At 37.2% G+C, this 19346-nt stretch overlaps 2 pseudogenes; both read right to left on the reverse strand.

Annotated features, from left to right (window-relative positions):
- Window positions 1-2472: 2472 nt before the first annotated feature.
- On the reverse strand, window positions 2473-3051 carry LOC149145799 (uncharacterized; annotated as a pseudogene).
- A 399-nt stretch (window positions 3052-3450) lies between these two features.
- LOC149145800 (uncharacterized) lies at window positions 3451-4015 on the reverse strand (annotated as a pseudogene).
- Window positions 4016-19346: the final 15331 nt, after the last annotated feature.

The following is a 19346-nucleotide window of genomic DNA, read 5'->3' on the forward strand; positions in this document are numbered from 1 at the left end:
ACTTCCACCAATCAACTGTGTCCTTATAGGTCCACACATTTCTGTATGCACTAGCTCAAGAGGTTGATTTGCTCGATATGTGACTGCCTTTGGAAAACTTTCACGTGTTTCTTTCCTAGGATGCAACACTCACTAGTACTAGAAGGTTGTGTGATGGGAGGTAATCCTCTGACCATATGTTTTGGTTGCAGCAATATTAAACCAGAAAAATGCAAGTGTCCAAATTGAAAATGCCATGATAACCAATAATCATTAGAACATGGAACTTAAAAGAACTAACATCGTCACTGTAATTCATAATTAGAGGAAATAGTTTGTTCCTCATCATCTGCACCTTCGCTATCAATGGATTTCTTAGGGGCTTGTCATATATAACACATTCTTGACCTTCAAAAATAAATCTATATCCTTTCTATATCAATTGACCAACACTTGTCAAATTATGTTTGAGACTAGGAACATAATATACCTTTGAGATTGCCTTCGACTCCCCCATCTTGGTCAAAATGTTGACCACTCCTTTTCTATCTGCATCGACAGTCTTGTCAGTCCCTAACTTTACCTCTCTTTTCACAAATTGATCCAAATTTGCAATAAAATTCTTGTTGTCTATCATGTGGTTACTGCAACCATTGTCCAACAGCCACACATTATCATAAGGTTCATGCATGGTATGGAAATATAGGAACATCGAGTTAGTACTCTATGTAGTGACATTAGCTCTCTGTTTCGCTTGATCAACTATCTTCTTCCTGCAGTCACGAGCATATTGACCACATTTATTGCAATAATAAGATCCCACCTTTGATTTGTTGAATCTTTGATTATTGTTGAAGTTTCTGCAGTTGCTTCCACTTTCATGTTCATGGTCTTCTCTAACATCTCTCTCACCACCATATCTTCAACTTTGTCCTCTACCTCTTGATCTACTTCTTCCTCGGCCTCTGTCTGTTGAAATAGAAACTTGACTTTGGAAAGTGGTTTCTAAAGTGGAATCCTTATTTTTACCTATCATTTCCTCATGTGATAAAAGTGATCCCATCCACTCATAAACTGTCAATGATGCCAAATATTTGGATTCTTCTATGGCTACTACCACAACATCAAATTTGGTAGACAAACATATGAGGACCTTCTCAACCGTTGTTTGATCTTTAATTTCCTCATCATAAATTTTTAACTGATTTACGATAGTCATGACTCGATTAATGAAATAATTGATGTCCTCTATCTCCTTCATCTGAAGACTTTCAAAATCCTTCCTAGTGTTCTACAACTTAACAATATTGACTTTAGCCATATCTTTATAGCTTGTCACCAAAGTATCTGATGCTTCCTTTGTTGAATTCATGATCATAATTTTATGGAACACTAATGAGTCCACTCCATGTTGTATAAGCTGCAACGCTTGTGCATTCTTCTTGTTGTATTTTTTGCATTGTTTCCTCTCTGCATTAGTGAGAGCTCATTCTTTTGGTTCATCCTTAGGTTCTTGAAAACCTAATCTCGACATAATCCCAAACATCATGAGCGTGCAACATGACCACCATCTTAATGACCCACACATCATAATCTTTCGAATGGTGAGAACTGAGATTGGAAATTTGAGAAAGCCATTTTTCTTAAAAACTTCTCTTTAAAAAGCCAAAATTTCTCTTAAAAACTTTGCAAAGCATAAAAAATTTTATAAAAAATTCTTTATAAAAAATCCCTTTATTTTTTTTTAATATAAATTTTATTTTATATAAAAAAAATATTTATATATTAAAAAAATCTTTATTAAAAAAAAAAAACTCTTTATAATCGCTCCTTGAAAAATCATATGATAAAACATATGCATTGAAAAATCCACATGAGAAGATAATTAAAATCGTACCTACTTCACTTTTAGTTTAGAAAACATCACGTGACTTTTAAAACCTACGTGACTATGGCTTTTGACTTTCAAACATTAAAAAAACCATTGACTTCATATTCTTACTAAGTCTGCCTTTTTTTGCATACGTCACAGGACTTGCAATCCCCCAACATGCAATAAACTATGCAATTAACCCGATATTTCATAGAATCATAGTTAAATGAAAGCTGCGTGGTTTTTTAACTAATTAAGTGCGAAATTTGTGCATTTTTTAACAGTTTGACAAATTTGCAATGCAATTTTTAGAAAAGATGTCGGCTTTCTTATTTTGCCCTCTTCTCACTAGTTCTCCAGGCACGATGAATTTTGTTATTTTCTTTTTAGCTCTGATACCAATTTGTTAGAAAGGTAGAAAAGCTTAAACACAAATTCACACAATACAAATGAGAATGAGTTATGGATCTTCTATTGATCACACAAATAATTTGATTCTTACAATGAATCTGATGAAAGGTATTTAACCTTTTCCAATTAGAACCATGCCTAAAATATCTTAACATGAAACCAAACAACTTAACATGCAAACACACACTATAATTTAGATCACACAATACTCAGTTAATTGGCTCCCTAATTTTAACGGACTCCTCATGCCAGAGTAATTCCCTTATTTTAACAATAGTTGGTTCTCCCATTGTGTTATTTTCTACGTTATTTTCTGTTGGTAGAGAGAGATCATGTCTCCAGAGCTCGACGTTACTATTTACCATCGAAGAATTGTACTCTAGACCGCCCTCTGGATCTGCCTGTTGCACGAATGTTTTGTCATCTTCTTGAAATTCCCCGCTTCCCAAGCTAACGAAATTCTGCTGATTTCCTGCCAAAGGCTTCCAGTTAACATGAAACTCGCTGGAATTCAAATCTGCTCCATCGTCATCAAGTATAAAATTGAAATAATCAGTGTAGCGAGACTGAAGAAAACTCGTATAATCCACCGCAAACATTTTCTTCTCACCTGTTTTGTATTATAGCAGCTATGTTTTCACTATTGTTCTTCTCTTCATCCATGGCACTGCGGACTCCAAATGGGGATACAGAAACAAGTTCCATTGGTTTCGTTGAGAGTACTCGGGACAAGTCACTGGAATACGAGTAATTATTTCCTGAGGAGTTGATACTGTAATAGGCTTCATGCTGATAAAAACTCATGACATTTTGATCATCAGGTGTTTTGTGAATGATAGGAAAATTACTTGATGCCCCATGATCTTGGGGAGCCTTGGCTTCTTGCATAGGTTGCAAAGGTTGGCGGGCAAGGGATTCAATGTTGTTGCCATCCTTTTTGAAAGTATATTTTACTGGTTATGAAATGCAGACATGGTTTTGGAGTTGACGATCGACCTTCTCGTCTAACAACCTCATGAGAATTTCCCTGTAGAAAGCCATCAATCCATTTTGAGAATCAATAGATCTTGGGAGAAATTGAAGAAAAAGGTAAAGAATACAACATTCATTTCAATGGCTGCAAAATTCTACACAAAGACGTAATACAAAGCAAAGAAATCGGCATTGTACAAATAATCGACGAGGGTTTACCTCAGTAAAGGGTTTCCGCGATATTGTTTTGCCTTGCTATAGCAGGTGTAGTAAAACGAGGTCAGAATTAAAGTAAATACAGTGAAAGCGGTTCCGGCAGCAAATACCCCTTTAGCAACGTCTCAGAAGATAGGTAACCGTACCAAATCTACCCCTATATTTTTTATGGTAGGATTTCGTCGTTGCCCTACTCGAACCACGCCTCCGAAATCAAGAACGTTATCTAGCAAATAAAGAATAATATGAAATAAAGAATAACATGATCACCCATGCATGAGATTCGCCATGTTTGAGAATGCTTCCACAGTACAGGTACCTGTTGAAGGCTAGGACAAGAGTCTTGCTCACCAGAAGAAACAAAAATGCCCTGACTCCATACTAAGTAGAGATGTCCGAATGGTACACGCAGAAAGTTGCCTCGCCGTACTCGTGGGGAGTCACAACTACAGTGCTCCTCCTCTGCTCTAGGAACACTGTGAAGCCAAAATAAATGAGATTAGAAAATTTGACGCCATTTTTGTTTGCTTGTTGGCAGAACCTGGGATGAAGGTGATTGGACATATACCTCCTACCTTTTTCGTGTGTCATGAGTCTTATAACTAAATTTGTAACTAATTTAATATACCGGTTGACTGAATAATATGACTCAAACTATTTTAATCGTATAACATCTAAATCAAACACGAATGCACACGAAGAGTGTGTTTTTTTTCCAGAGAAGACCACTTTACAACATAATTATTTTATTGTAAAATTATTAATGAAAATAACTATTATTGGTTATTATTGGAAAATGTAAGTTAAAGCGGGTGTAATTTTTAGTCTCACAAGCTTTTTTGGTCTTGGGGCAATAACTTGTCTCTTAGACAACCATAATCAATGATAGTGTATACTCCGTGTCTAAAGTTAAATTAATGGAAAAAAAACATCTATTTTAAATTTACAATTATTATGTTTCTTAAAATATATTTTTTATCATCAATTACATGTTTACTTTAATTAATTTATATTAAATAATAAGGGAGTTAGACTTTAAGAAATTTGATCCGAAATCTAGATTGAAAATAAATTTATGATAATTTGTTTTCTAAATGTTAGTATGTATATATATAATTATTTATATATTTATTTGGTTGTCACATATATTTATATGTACATTTTGATATGGTAGGTGTAAAGATTATGAATAAATTTCAATTTTTTATAAAGAAATAATTATTTTTTCTTATTCTATTAATAAAGGTAATAGCTGCAACTAATTATTGGAAAAAGAAACATAGCATATGGTTCAAAAGCTTGGAGTACTAAACATAATTAATAAAGTCTAAAAAACCATTAAATAATGATAGCTCAATATCATTATACTTATGTAATACCAGCATACACAATTTTGATAAAGAATGTGAGCCACATTGTATAACCATAATGAAATTAGTAATTTCAAAAAATTACATAACCAATTTAATATGAAATAAAAGGTTCAATACTACATATCACCTTAGTAAAGTATACTTTTCTTTTCTTACATTATATTTTCTTAATCCCTATTGCATACTACCTATGAGGAAAAACATGATGAACTTTGCATATATAGGATATATACAAATCAACCATATCTATAAAAACATGAAGTATATGATTAGTTATATTTAACTTACTAACTAATTTGGAAACTATGTTTTTTAATTAATATCTTGTTTGTTATTGTTTTTTTTTTTTCTTCCAAAAAAACAAAATATACATATATATAAACCGACCAAAAAATAAATGAAGAAGGTGAAAAATAATTTACAAGATAATAAATAAGAGAAAAAAAAAAAAAAAAAAACAACAAAGTAATAAATATACATTCTGTAACGAACCGCCAATTCACACACTAATTTTTTATTATCTTTTAATACTCATAAAAAAATATTAACATATTATTGTAAGTGTAGTATAACAAAGATATTCTTTCACAAATATTCTCTAGATTTCTAGATTACATAGACCTATTTATTACTTTTATAGATTTAATGCTTATCTGTTCTACCTAATTAGTATTACCTCGAGATAATTATAGAGACTTTAGTATTACACGGAGAATTATCTTGGGACTTATTGTTAAACAAATCCACACACTAAAAAATGTTATATAACATGGCCACAAATATTCTCTTATTACTTCTATAAAAATGATTATTTGTTTTGTCTTATTGTTAAACAAATCCATGAATTGAAAATTGTTATGTAACATGATTTTATATAATTTTGTTTGACCACATTATTATATAGAAGTGATTTGTCATCATGGCTCTTTCTCAATTTTGGTTAAAAAGAATTTTGATATATAAAGGAGGTGGTAAAAAGGAATTTTGATATATAAAGGAGGTGGTAAAAAGGTATGGGTTTTGAACTTTTGGGTCCATAATTATAGAATTAGGGTGATAAAATTTTAATTACTCAAGAAATTTAATTTCTAAATCAAGAGACACAACTCTACTCTATTTCTCTACGGAAATTAATTCACAATTTAGAACAACATCCACAAATGTGCTTCAATCACATACACAAGTACATTGATTTATCTAGGGGAAACCAATTGGTAAAAACCCCTCTTGTATTAATTAGATGAATAGAGAATGTATTATAATTTCTTGCTCACTCTAAGCTCAACCTGCAAGTGAATAACATTTCTCCCTGCTCATGAGAAGATCTGATCTAGACTTAGTCAATTCCTTCCTTTGCTTAAGCTCCTATTTCCTTGCAAAAATCCTAAGGAATTAATCCCATATTTTAAAGGATTTTTCCTCCAATTTATTATGAAATTCCCAAGGATGGATCTCTAACTGCATGAAACACATGCACACCTATGACTAGTCTACAACGGATGTTACACTGCCTTGGAATGTCTAGCATAGTTGGGGAACTCAAATTCTCTACATGCACTAGCTATTTTTGGTTGATTGATTAGTTAACTAGATGATCACTTAGTTAGATTGTTGTCCTCATTCACAACTAACCTCCAACTATTTATATCAATGGTTACAACTAGTTGAACTGAATACAACTGGAAATAACTGAACTCGATTTTTACAAATTAGCAATCACACATGCATAACTGAACTCCAATCCCTCTAAATCAAATTTACTGAGCTAACTCAGTGATAAGAGCCATGTCACCTTAGTTAGCTACCTCTAAGTTGTCTATAGATGTGGAAATTCAAATTTTCTCAAATTTTCCAAGGCAAAGTCAAATTGAACTACACTTCTCAACACTCACTCTTAGCAAGATAGGGATTTTCATCCAACCCTATCTTGCACTTATGGAATTCAAACTTCCCTCTTGACAAAGCCTTTATCAAGATGTCAACATTTTGTTACTTTGTCAGAATGTATTGTAGCAACATGATCATCCTCTGCACATGGTCTCGTATATGATGATACTAGATATCTATATGCTTAGATCGATCGTCAAATACCAAATCCATAGATAGCTTAATGAAACTCTAATTATCACGATAGATCATAGTTGGATCCATCTCCTCACAAAATAATCCCATATTTATATTTCTCATCTATATCACCTCACATGCTGCTTGAATTGCAACCAATTTATTTAGCTACTTCTGAGTTGAGTGCCACAAACCTCTACTTCCTGTTGTATCAGAAAATTGTTGTATACCAAACATCAAAAATTCCAGCTGATGTACTCTTTCGGTGAATGGAATCACTGCCCAATCTGAATATGTGAAGCTACATAGCTTCACTCCATCTATCCATATGTACCATAACCCATACTGCGTAGTTCCTCTAAGGTATAGTAAGACATGCTTAGCTACCTTCCAATACAATTTGGTCACCCTAACAATACCTTGGCTCAACCAGTTGACTCCATAGCACGTATCTAGTAGTGCGTTCACAAGATACATCAGTGAACCCACTAGCTATTGGTAAATGGTAGCATCAACCTCTTCACCTGAAGTGGTATTCTACTTCCTCTGGTTGGTTGCTAGACGTGTCTCCATGGGCTTACAACTCTCCATGTGAAATATTTGCAATACCTTAGTGGCATACTTTCCTTTAGATAGAAACAATTACCCATCACCTTGTCATACTTCCAGCCCAAGGAAGTAGTGCATGAGACCAATGTATTTCATCTCAAATTCCCTTACAAGGTCATCCTTGCAAGAGGTGATCAACTTATCATCACCTATTAATATTAAATCATCAACATATAAAATACGATAAGAAACTTACCTTCTACCAAAGTATGATAGAGGTTTGCATAAGCCTCACTTTCGGTGAAGCCCAATCTAGCGAGATAACCATCGATCCCAGTGTACCAAGCTTAAGGTTCATGTTTAAGACTGTACAATGCTCACCTAAGTCTGCACATATGAAACTCCTGATCAAATGTCTTAGAACCTTATGGTTGTTGTATGTACACTTCCTCATTAATAACACCATTGAGAAATGATTTTTTTACATCCATCTGGTGGATCTTCAACTGCATCCGCATAACTAGTGAAATAATTGAGCTAATGGATTAATGCCTTGCTATGGGAGAAAATGTTTCCTTATAGTCATTTACCTCAACTTGAGAGAATAATTTGGCCACACATGTAGCCTTATACTTCTCTATGCTTCTGTATGTTGCATGATTAACCTTGAAGATCCATCTCGAACTTAGAACTAATTCATCTACCAGTCTTTGGACTACTTCCAAAACATTATTCTTCATGGTGGATTTGTATTCTTACACCATTGCATCAACCTAAAATCGTTGCTAAACTACTTCGTCAAAAGAGGATGTATCAATATTTACAAGCTTAGTCATTATAGTCATGTACCCATTGTACCTTTCAAGTGACCTCCTTTGCCTTCAAAAATCTAAAGGAGCTCCCAAATTCTCCCTCACATATTGCACTAATCTATTAGCTTCCTCAGTTCATTTTCTACATTCTCTTAATGGTTTAGCTTGATTGGATGTCTCCTCTCTACCTCCTCTCTAATCCTCCATTCATGGCTACTCCACAACTTCCTAAGGCTCCTATAGAGGCTCCTCCTTTGGAGCTAAAAGATCCTGTTTTGGTTGGATCTGAAGCTCCCTCTCAAGAGAGAATCTCATTTCTTTCTCCTCATCAAACTTTCCATCCTTTAGCCGACTTCCATTTCGAGGAAGCTAAGTATAATGAGTAATTTTGTGGATTTTCGATGTAGCCCACGAAACTCCCAACTCTATTGTCAGCTCAAGTTTCTTCCTCGAATCTTTGGAGACATGGCAGTAAACAGAGGCTCCAAAAATTATGAATTGAGACACATCAAACTTTCTCGCCGAGAAATCCTCCTCTGGTTTTATCATACCAAGAATCTGAGGTGTTAGAGTCGGTCTGGGTTATCCCTCCGTCAGAGATCAAAGCTCTTTTTTGCATTTCATGTTTAGGTGTCCCATCAGTTTCGATCAGTTGCATTTCGTTAGGAGCATGCCATAAATCTGACGGAAAGGTTTGTGTCACTCATTCCCCTCATGCTTGGCACCGCTGGCTCAGGTCTATTCATAAAAATCAAGTCTTGAAAGGTCATTTGCAGTCCTATTTCAGTTTCTAGGTCATAACAGTGTTTTCGGTCATTAGGTCTAGGGTTAAGTCAATTTGGTTTTTTCAAAGTTTAGTAAAGCCAACAGGCCAGAGGGAGGTCCTTGATATGTTTTTATCTAAAATATTTTATCGTTATACGGATAGATTATGACATCTATTCAAAACTCTGTTTTGAAAATAAGTCGACATTTCATTTTTGTAATAAATTTTCAAAAATTTCAGTTCTTGAATTGTCCAGGGGCAGCCCTGGTCTCCTTTGCTAGATCATATCACACCTATCCCTGCAAAAAATTTTCAAATAAAATCATTATTTCAACCAAATTTAAGGAGGAAACAAAAAGGTCAAAATTGTATTAATCCTGAAAAAGTGTCAATTGCAAAACATAACAAAGTGGGTTATGGAAGAGGCAAAAATCAAATTGGTGTCTATATAAAGGTTTTTCAATGAAGTTTCAAGTCATTCTGCATGCCAAAGGTGGAGAAAGTCATTCCAAGTCGATTTTGTGTGTTTTGGAGAAGATTGGTCCCCATTTCACCTGCAGGACGCATATAACAGGTAGCACGGCTCATATAACTTGTGCGGCACACACAAAATTTCCAACCAGTGCAAAGTTGAACCAACGCGGTGCATATACCTTGCGTGGTGCACTGGGTAATGAGCGTGGCGGTTACAGTTTGGAGCCCAAAAATGGTTTGAAAACTCATCAAATCGCCCAATCTTCACATCAACTTTCCAGGTAGGCTCGCATCCATTGATTTTGCTTTGTTTTTTATGGTGAATGTGGTGGGTTCATGGATAATGGTTGTCGAAACAAGACTTTGAAAGCCTCCCTTTGCCAACAAGAGAAATTGATGTAGGTTTTGAAAACAATTTTGTCACCAAGGTTTTTTCTTTTCCCCATTCCCCTTTGTTCCCCATTCCCAAATCCATTCATCAAACTTTCTCATTAATCCCCTCATTAATCCTACACTACAATCCCTAAAATCCTAATCCCTCACCCCTATAAAAAACTCCCTAACCCTATTCAATATCCCAAACCCTAAAACCCTATTCCCATATATACATTTCCTCTCCCTTCCCTAATTAAATTTTATTTCAAAACTCCCTAATTCCCTGATATTTTCCCCTTCCTAACATTCCCTTGTACATTTGTTTCCCCTTGGTCACAACATTGTTTAGATCAAAAGAACAATCCATATTTAGTTGCACACAACAATTTCACATATCAGCATTCATTCAAGGCAGTTTGTATATTAGCAGTGATGTCATCTCGTCACTCATCTGAATATGAAGCAAAAACCCGAAGTGATTCTCCCTTGGGTGAACAGGAACCCCAGAGGCCTCGTAAAAGTGGCAAACATGTTAGGGAAGAACCAATCAACCTTAGAGAATTGCATGCTTGTCCTCTTGCTATGCAGTGTTTCGAGCATCAGTCATGCTATGAGTTTTGTCAAAAGGTGGCTAAGGTCCAGTTTCATTATGAGTTGGCTCGTCTCTTTGTCTTGCATTTGCATAGAGATCAAGCTACCTTGGCTGGGGTCACCTTTACACTTACACCAGAAATTGTTTCGCTGGCAACACGTATACCAAATATTGGTGAACTATGGCACAAAAAACAACAGATTGATAGGCAGCATTATGAGCCATACATCAAACCCAATTTCTTGAGGCAACTCAAAAGAGTGTTCCCATTCAGGTACCTGAAAGATGAATATGCTCCACTCATGAGATTGATCATGAAATATTTCAGCTGTGAGGGACGATTCTCTCGTCTTTATGCTTGTCACATCAGGTTACTCATGCATTTCACCAGGGTGCGGATGATGAAAATTCCATATTTCATCTCCCATAATATTGAGAGGATGACTACCTTTATACAACATAAAACCCCTCAGCAACAACTCAACAGTGTCTATCATTTTGCTCTTATAAAGATTTTGGTGGCTCATCAGCTTGGTTTGCAGGGCATCACTTGGGATGACTTCATCTCACGTGATTTCTTCAGAGCTTCACAAAGAGTATCAGATGTCAAACATGAGGGTGAACCTTCTAAGCAGTATGAGCGTCATGAGAGGAGGCCTATTTTCATTACATATCAGAGAGGCTATCCGAAAGGCACCAGACCTTTATTTACAGAAGCAAAGCGAGTGTTATCTCCACCGGCATGGAAGGGGCCTCGCTTCCGACATCAGCACCAGAGGTACAGGACAAGGGAAAGAAGCCCAAGCATAAGAAGGGGCCCTTAGGGGAGCCATCAGGTTTCGTTTTCGTTCATGATGATGAGACAGCTACAGATTCAGAGAAGGCCAAATATAGAAGGATTATTGAGGAGCAAGAAATGGACATTCAAGCCTTGGAAATCCAGTTGGAGATGGCCAAATGGAACATCAGGTATCTGGAGCAGAGAAATAAACAGCTTGAAGACCAGCACGTGATCATGGAGCTACAGACCATCCGTGAGAATCTCCAAGCTGCCTGACATAGGAGGATTGAGTTCACTTCTCTAGAGCGACAGGTCAGTGAGGATCGAGAATCTAATCTCGAGAGGGTCAACATTTACTTGGAGAAGTGGCTGAACAAGGCCAATAGAGATAATGCATTGTTGAGACACATCGTTGTTCACCACAGGGCACAGAACCAAGTTTGTAAGGCTCGGATTAGAAATCTAAAGGCGAAATTGAAGAAGGCAATCAGCAAGCAGAAGAAGCAAAGGGAGCTTGATCGTCCTCAAATTTTGGCTGAGGCCTCTTTAGCTCATCATCACACTTGATAAGGAAACTCCAGCCCAAATTTCAAGAGATTTGGAGCATTTTTGGTCATTTTGAAATTTTTGTGTTAAAAAACAGGTTTTTTCCCTATATGCACCGCGCACCTTGCGCGACGCATAGGATTGGGAGCTCTAAATTACAAATGGCTTGCAGTTTTGGATTTTCCATGAGAGATCATGAATTTTGGTACTTGGAAAAGATATTTGGGTGAGTTATGGGTCCCCAAAAGGTCAAAAAAATGCAAAAATGACCTCAATGCGCCTATTTTGACACACAGGAAGCAGCCTTGGGAGAATGCATTTTTGGAGGGGTAAATGGACACCAATTTGGAAAAATCCACTTGGGTTGGAAATTAGATAGGCAGGGCTTTCCAACAAGCCAACCTGAGCTCTATTTGGACTCCTAAAGGTACCTCAAAATCAGTATCAAAGTAGCGTGGCACATATAGAAATCATTGCGACGCATATAGATTTTTTGCCCAATTTTTCATCTTTCAGCTCAGAAATTCAGCCAATTTGACTAGATTTGATTTGTGATGTAATTTTTACTTGTCTTGATGTAATTAATTGAACATGATGTAATTTTGACACTTAGTTACTTGTTCTAGAAGATTCATTCACCAAAGAGTGAAAATTTAATGAATGAATCAGTTTCCTACCTTATAGAGGCAAGTTGTTTTAACTGCCTAGATTGTAGTGCTTTATTTAGAATTGGTTGAAACAGCTCCTAGAATGATGAGCTCGACCCCTAGAGGCAAGGGAAGAGGTTGGCTTGCCTATATTATGTCATTTATAAGTCATTTTTAGGGTTGGACTCTTGGGAAAAGCTTGACACTCTATTGTACATTCACTTCTGCATTTTTGGCAAAGGAAAGACCAGGGTTTTGCAGCACTGTTTGGGATCTTTGTGGCTCTATGTGTTGATGGTGTGCTTCTTTCAGTAATTGTAAGTTGTTATGTGTATCATTTTCCTTCTCTCATCTTCTGCAATTGAACAAATGAAGTGTTAAGGTATAATCCATATATTGTTATGCTCTGCCTTTAAGTTTGTTTGATTTTCCATGTTTTCGTCTGTTTAAGGAGAATTCTTGAAAGCTTCTTGCTCTCCTTAGCTTCTCATCAGTGAGATCTAGCCATTCATTCTCTTTAAAAGTATCAAGACAATGACCTACCTTGCCCCAAGTAGACCTCTGCAAAAATTGTGTCTCATCCCCACACCCAAAATTTCCTTTTCCTTTGATTCAACAAAAACCTTAAAAAATCAACCTCAAACTGCTTGTACTCCATACCTAGCCTAAGATCAATTGAAAATCTAGTCATCTTGAGCCTCATCGATTACCTTTTGCTGAGATTGACCTTGAGAGAGCCCTCTCTTGTCCTCGTAGGGCTAGCTACGAGGTTTAGCGTGGTTTGATGTGGACCTATGACCTTGTCTTTTCAGTCTGAGACAAATCTAGGCGCTAACATAGTGGTGACCATACTGGGGAATAAAATGGTTTGTTTGCTAATTTCATTTGTTATATAAGCTATAGATGGAGCCTGAAGATTAGCCAGGTAGCCTTCAAAATGATTTTGCTTTGCATTAGCGCAAGTAGATAAACGTTACTTCAGTCAATCTCCGGTCTAGCTTGTAATTATGACACTTGAAACACCCAGTACATCTGCAAATTCTAAGCCTCCGGACGATAAGTTTAGGGTTTGACAAGCTGAATTTTTTTTTTATGTTCCTTTGATTTCTTGAAGATAACATGCTGGCTTCAAAGAGATATACCAGAGGTAATCCAGATCCTAATCCTCCTCCTGTTTATGAAAATCCCAATTTGATACCAAGACTCCTGCGTCAAGAGAGCTCTGTGACTCCCGTGTTTAAATCTCATTCATGTCTTGCAATTTTTAAGTATCTTGATGAACTTGATTTTGACGAGACGTTTGAATTGTCACCGTTTAAAACCAAATCTAAAAGTGCACTTGATTTCCTAGTTCGAAATCCTGACTTTGTTGCAGCCCTTGAAGTTGAAAGAAACAATAAGTTGATTGAAAATTTTATCTTGTGGCACCTTCAGAGAGACATTCAGTTTTCAAGTCTTGATGATTTCCTAGAAGCTCCATCAGCAAACATTGGATCTTCTATCACAACTTCCGCCTCAAAAGTTCCCACTGAACCCCCTTTCATTCCCACTATTCCCCTTCAACCTATAATCACTTATCAAAAGTATACAACAAATTCCCCTTCTCCATCCCACGTGGCTTCTCCTCCACATACACCTCCTCATACTCCTCATACTTCAGCTACACCCACTCCTCCAACAACCCCCAGACCAAATCCTCCAAGAGCAATGGCTGCCCAGTTTGCACCTCTCGCTTTGCCTCAATTTTTGAATGACATTCCCGCAGATTATCAAAGTAAAAGTCCTTTGTTCAATGGCACACCCCAGAGTATCACAGCTCAAAAACATGTCGACAAAATGGCGGATTTCTTTGATCTCCATGAGATTGATGAAGAGAATGTGACTATGAGGCTATTCATGCAGACTTTTGGTGGAGAGGTAAGAAAATGGTTTAGAGCTTTTCTGGTTAGAAGTGTTCATACATTAGAGGATCTTAAGAGACAGTTTTTAGAATGCTGGGAAGTAAAGAAAGATCCGCTGCAAATCAAATCTGAATATACTAAGATCAAACGAAATGCTGGAGAGTCCATTCAAGACTATTGCATTAGATTCAATGCAGTATATAATATTCCAGATGATTTAAACCCAAATAGAAAATCAGCATTGCTTAAGTTCCCAGATGGTTTTTGCTTAAGTTCCTGGATGGTTTTGATCTAGACATGGCTTATCAATTAAGGGAGAGAGATCCGGCTACCTTAGAAGAAATGCAGAAAATTGTTGTTAGTGTGGAGGCAAATTTGAATGATAAGAGAGCTAGAATGAAAGCCGAGAAGAAAATCTCAATAAAGGAAGAAGCCTCTACATCAGACCAAGTTCTCTGCAAGGTAGAAAAGGTGATTGAAAGGTTAGCTCTTGATAAGCCTAAACCGCAGATTCGAAATCCTAGCTTTTATGGTCAGCAACAGCCACAATTTAGGATCAAACAGCGTGAGCAGCAAGCACAAGACACGGAATCACAACAATAGCAAGTAAAGACACTTCTTCAGCAAACTTTTGTTGGTCCCGAGTCAGATGATGAAGATAATGTAGTTGGAGAAGAAAATCACTTCTTTACTCCCAATGATATGCCCACATTTATCACTGAAGATGATGAAAATACAACAAGTACAGTAGTAAAACATGATGCAGATTTTATCTTGGCAAACGATATAGCTCTGGAGGAAGAGCCAGATGAGTATCAGAGAGGTTACATGCATGCTTTGTCCGCCCAAAAACATCAGTATTCACTTAGAAGTAGAAATGTTCCCATCAATCCAGTTCAGAATAGAAAAGAAGTTCCAGCATCTAAAGTTGAAACACCAGCTGCATCAAAGAAAGGAAAAGAGAGTGTTGACCCTATGAATAGAAAGCCTCCACCAGCAAATGAAAAGGTAAATCAAATCATTGTATCAAACGATAAACCTGAAAAGAAAGATGTCCCAGCCAAAGAGGTGGATAAGACTTCTACCTTTAGTTTAGAGAATGGAATTTCTAAATTGAAGGTATCTATTCCTTTGACTGAGCTCATGAAGAACAACAGCTATAGAGGTCAAGTTTCCAAAATTCTGAATTTTAACCCAATGTCTGATATGGTGAGTGTGGAGGATGATCAACCGGAATTAATATTTGGACCAACATTGAGTGGTGAGTCTGAAGTACCTCCTTTTTATATCAGTTTGAGAGTGCATGAGTTTGTGTTTCATAATGCTATGTTTGATACCGGCGCCTCCCACAATCTTATGATGAAAGCTATCATGGAGAAGTTGGCTTTGGACATCACCAGGAAATATCATGATCTTTATTCCTTTGATTCCAACAGGGTGAGATGTATAGGGTTAATTAAAGACTTGGTTGTAAATTTGGATCAGATCCCGACAAAGAATGTCTTGATGGATGTTGTCGTGGCTGACATTCCTCCCACTTTGGTATGCTCCTTTTCAGATCTTGGGGAGCAAAATTGCAAGGAACAATACAGCTTGATTTCTCCTATGCAAAAATTCCCGTGTTTGGCCAAATGAGAAAGTTGTATCAGGAACAGAAAATGAAATACATGATCACCAGCAAGGAGAAACCAATTAATCATCCGATCAGTTATGTACATACAGATCTAGAGTCTTTTGTTTTGTATTCAGATAGTTTCAATGATATTGATAGATAGTTAGTTGTAGTAGATGATATTCCAGAGATAGTAGAGAATTTCAGAGAAGTTTTGAAGAAAGAACGACAAGAATAGGAAAACATCATTGAGCAATCAGCTCGAGGTAATGGACAGCAAGCAGAAAAATCACAGCAAACAACTTTTCATCACTTGGTAGAAGAGGAAGATGGTTTGTGGACCATGGATTTTGATGGAGCAGTGGGCAATGATGTGCTGGGATTGGTATTTGGGTACGTAGTCCTTTTTCTACTTCAGAAAAAGTGCCTAGTAATGTGTGGGTATGTTCTTATAAGCTTGCTTTTGATTGTTCGAACAATGAAGCCGAATACGAAGCTTTGATCATTGGCCTGCAAATTCTAAGAAAGCTAAACGCTAAGAGGATTGTAATATATGGTGACTCTGAATTGGTGATCAAGCAAGTTAAAGGCGAATATCAAACGGAACAGCCTCGGATGCAGGCATACCAGAATGTTGTTTTAGATATCTTGAAAGTGTTTTCAGATTATACATTGATGTGTGTGCCTCGTATTCAAAATAGCATTGCAGATACACTTGCTAAGGCAGCCAGCAATTTGAAAATTCCTATGAACTCAAGCAATAAGTTTGAAATCCATGTGAAGCATCGTCCGACTGATCCAGACAATCAGAGACATTGGCAAGTTTTCCAAGATGATGAGGAGATTAATGATTTTCTGCAAAGAAAAGGTAAGTTCAAGTATACTTCAATGGATGTAGAACATGATGATGGTAGCGATGATGTGCACATAAATCGAATGGAAGTGTTGCAGCTTAAGGATAATATGATTCCAAAAGGGTTGATACCTTTAGAGGAGCTCTTTGATCATGATGATGTAGCCCGCAAACCAACATTGCAGCCAACAGAAAAGGGAGTTGAAGGCGTGAATCTTGGAACAGCTGAGCATTCGAAGATGGTAAAGATCTCCAAAACATTGCCACCAGAGGTAAAAGCCAAATATATCAATTTGTTTTCATCTTTTGCCAATGTGTTTGCTTGGGACTATTCCGATTTGAAGACATATGATACAAATATAATTCAGCATACCATTCCTATTAAGCCTAATCAAAAACCTTTCAGATAGAAATTAAGAAGGCTTAATTCAAAATTGATGCCATCAATTGAGAAAGAGATAAATAGGTTGTACAAATCAGGAATCATTGTTCCCATCCGATCTTCTGATTGGATATCTAATTTGGTGCTTGTGCAAAAGAAAACCGGTGAGATTTTTTTTGCATTGATTTCCGAAATCTCAACAAAGTTTCATTGAAGGATAATTATCCGTTGCCCAAAATGGATCACATACTACAACGAGTAGTTGGAGCATCCCGCATGTCACTACTCAATGGTTATTCCAGATATAACCTGTTGTGGGGGAAAGTATCCAACTCGGAATGACCCTAACCCACTCTAAGGGTGACAGTTCCTTAGCAACAGCTGAAAGCAAAGCTATCTAAAGTTTCTTCTTTATGACATGCAAGAGATAAAAGGGAGAGATCCACTTACCGATGTCTTGCGCAAATGGTCGATCCAATCTCTTTTGTTTGCCGCTTGCTCCCAGTTCCAAGTCTTTTCACGGGCCCAGCTACACGAGATCCTGCAAATAAGACAAGAAAAGGAAACTACAAGAAGCATGCATTCATAAATGATTCAAGGATTAACATAAATCAAAGACGCAAGTAAGACAATACATCATTGAAACACATGCGAATAGAAGAACCTCAAATGCTTTATTAATATATGGAAGTAAGGTTCAGGCGGTGATACAACCATGCGAGGTCCAATCCAGCATCACCTTCCTGACGGAGAGAAATCTCTTCTTCACCTCCCTCAAGCAATCACCCAATACTCTCAACTGCAAACCAACAGCGATTCTTTGCACTGAATTCCACCCTCCAGATCCCATGGGATGAGATCCTTATATAGAGTTTTGGAGTGAAGATAAGCCAGCTTGATGTGTGACTTGTTGTCCTCTTCAACTCCAGTTGTTCTTCAGTTCTTCACTCGGAGTTTCTGTCTTCCACATGGAGTTTTAGAAGCTCTTAACTCATCATTAGGCGAATCTTATGATCAAGTGTCTTTCTGGAAGCTTCCTGGGCACTGGCACATTGAGAGAAAGATTCCTCCACATGTCAAGGTACGCCCAGCGCAGGTAGCCTTTGTTGTACCTGCTATGCAACGCAGGTAGCCTTTGTTGCACCTGATATGCAACGTAGTTAGCCTTTGGAGTAGCTGCTTTGATCCAAAATTGACCTGTTTTTGAGTGTTTTTCAGTGGAGAACTGATTTGTAGTGCCGTGGTTTGCTGACCTTGTTCCTCTAAGGGTAAGAACAACATGTTTAGGGACTTTGGATCCCTTAGATTATTGACATTTCATGCTCTATGCTGTAAGGCACAAAAATGTCTATAACAGTTGCCCCCTAAAGTATGAGGTCGTTCATCGGGTGAAATGCTTTATTAGGAGGATCCGAAGTTCATTCAAATCGTCGGGAGGTGACCTGTAACAAAATACAATACAATACATTATCTTTTCATACTTTCTTTTCATGATCTAGCTGATGCGGGCATTTCCCATGATCAGCTTTATAAATACATTTGCCGTACATAAACAGATGATCGTCTGATAAGAGACGGATAATTCTCTGCTTTTAATTATCATCCTTTTAGTAGGATAATCATCTGCTGCACATGTCTATGTTTTTATCTCCTGAATATATATCGCAGCCCGGATGGATGAAACTAGATCCGGGGTCTTCAAACTTGTCTGATCATCACATTAGTACAAGTCGATCCATGTGAGAATTTCCTGAAGTTGAACACGGAAAGACATCGCTTGATTACCAGTCAATAATGTAAACTGTTAACAAGCGCGAGAGGAATCACCGATAATGATGATGACCCTCAAGGTACTGCAGCACAATTCACATGGTGTGAATATAGGATCTGACGTCGAACACCACGCAAAGTCTCCCGGTCGAAGGTCATTAATGTGTACCTATCGCCGGAAGTGAGAAACTTGCCATTGAGGCATGCAAGCTTCAAAGTACTGAGGGGGTGTTCCTAGATCAACTTCTTGGATAATGAGCTGATGTCGACAAGAAGTGATCCGTCAAAGGAGGGCCTTAATGAATCCCACATCAGTGACACGGAACGGAGCTAGTGATGATTGGTGAAAACGATCTGTGAAATATGATTCAGGGTGGCGGTCATGGAAGGATGAAAGA

This window comes from Pinus tabuliformis, chromosome X (genome assembly GCF_031772625.1).
Source record: "Pinus tabuliformis cultivar Carrire ecotype Pingquan chromosome X, CPIR1, whole genome shotgun sequence".
Lineage (NCBI taxonomy): Eukaryota > Viridiplantae > Streptophyta > Pinopsida > Pinales > Pinaceae > Pinus > Pinus tabuliformis.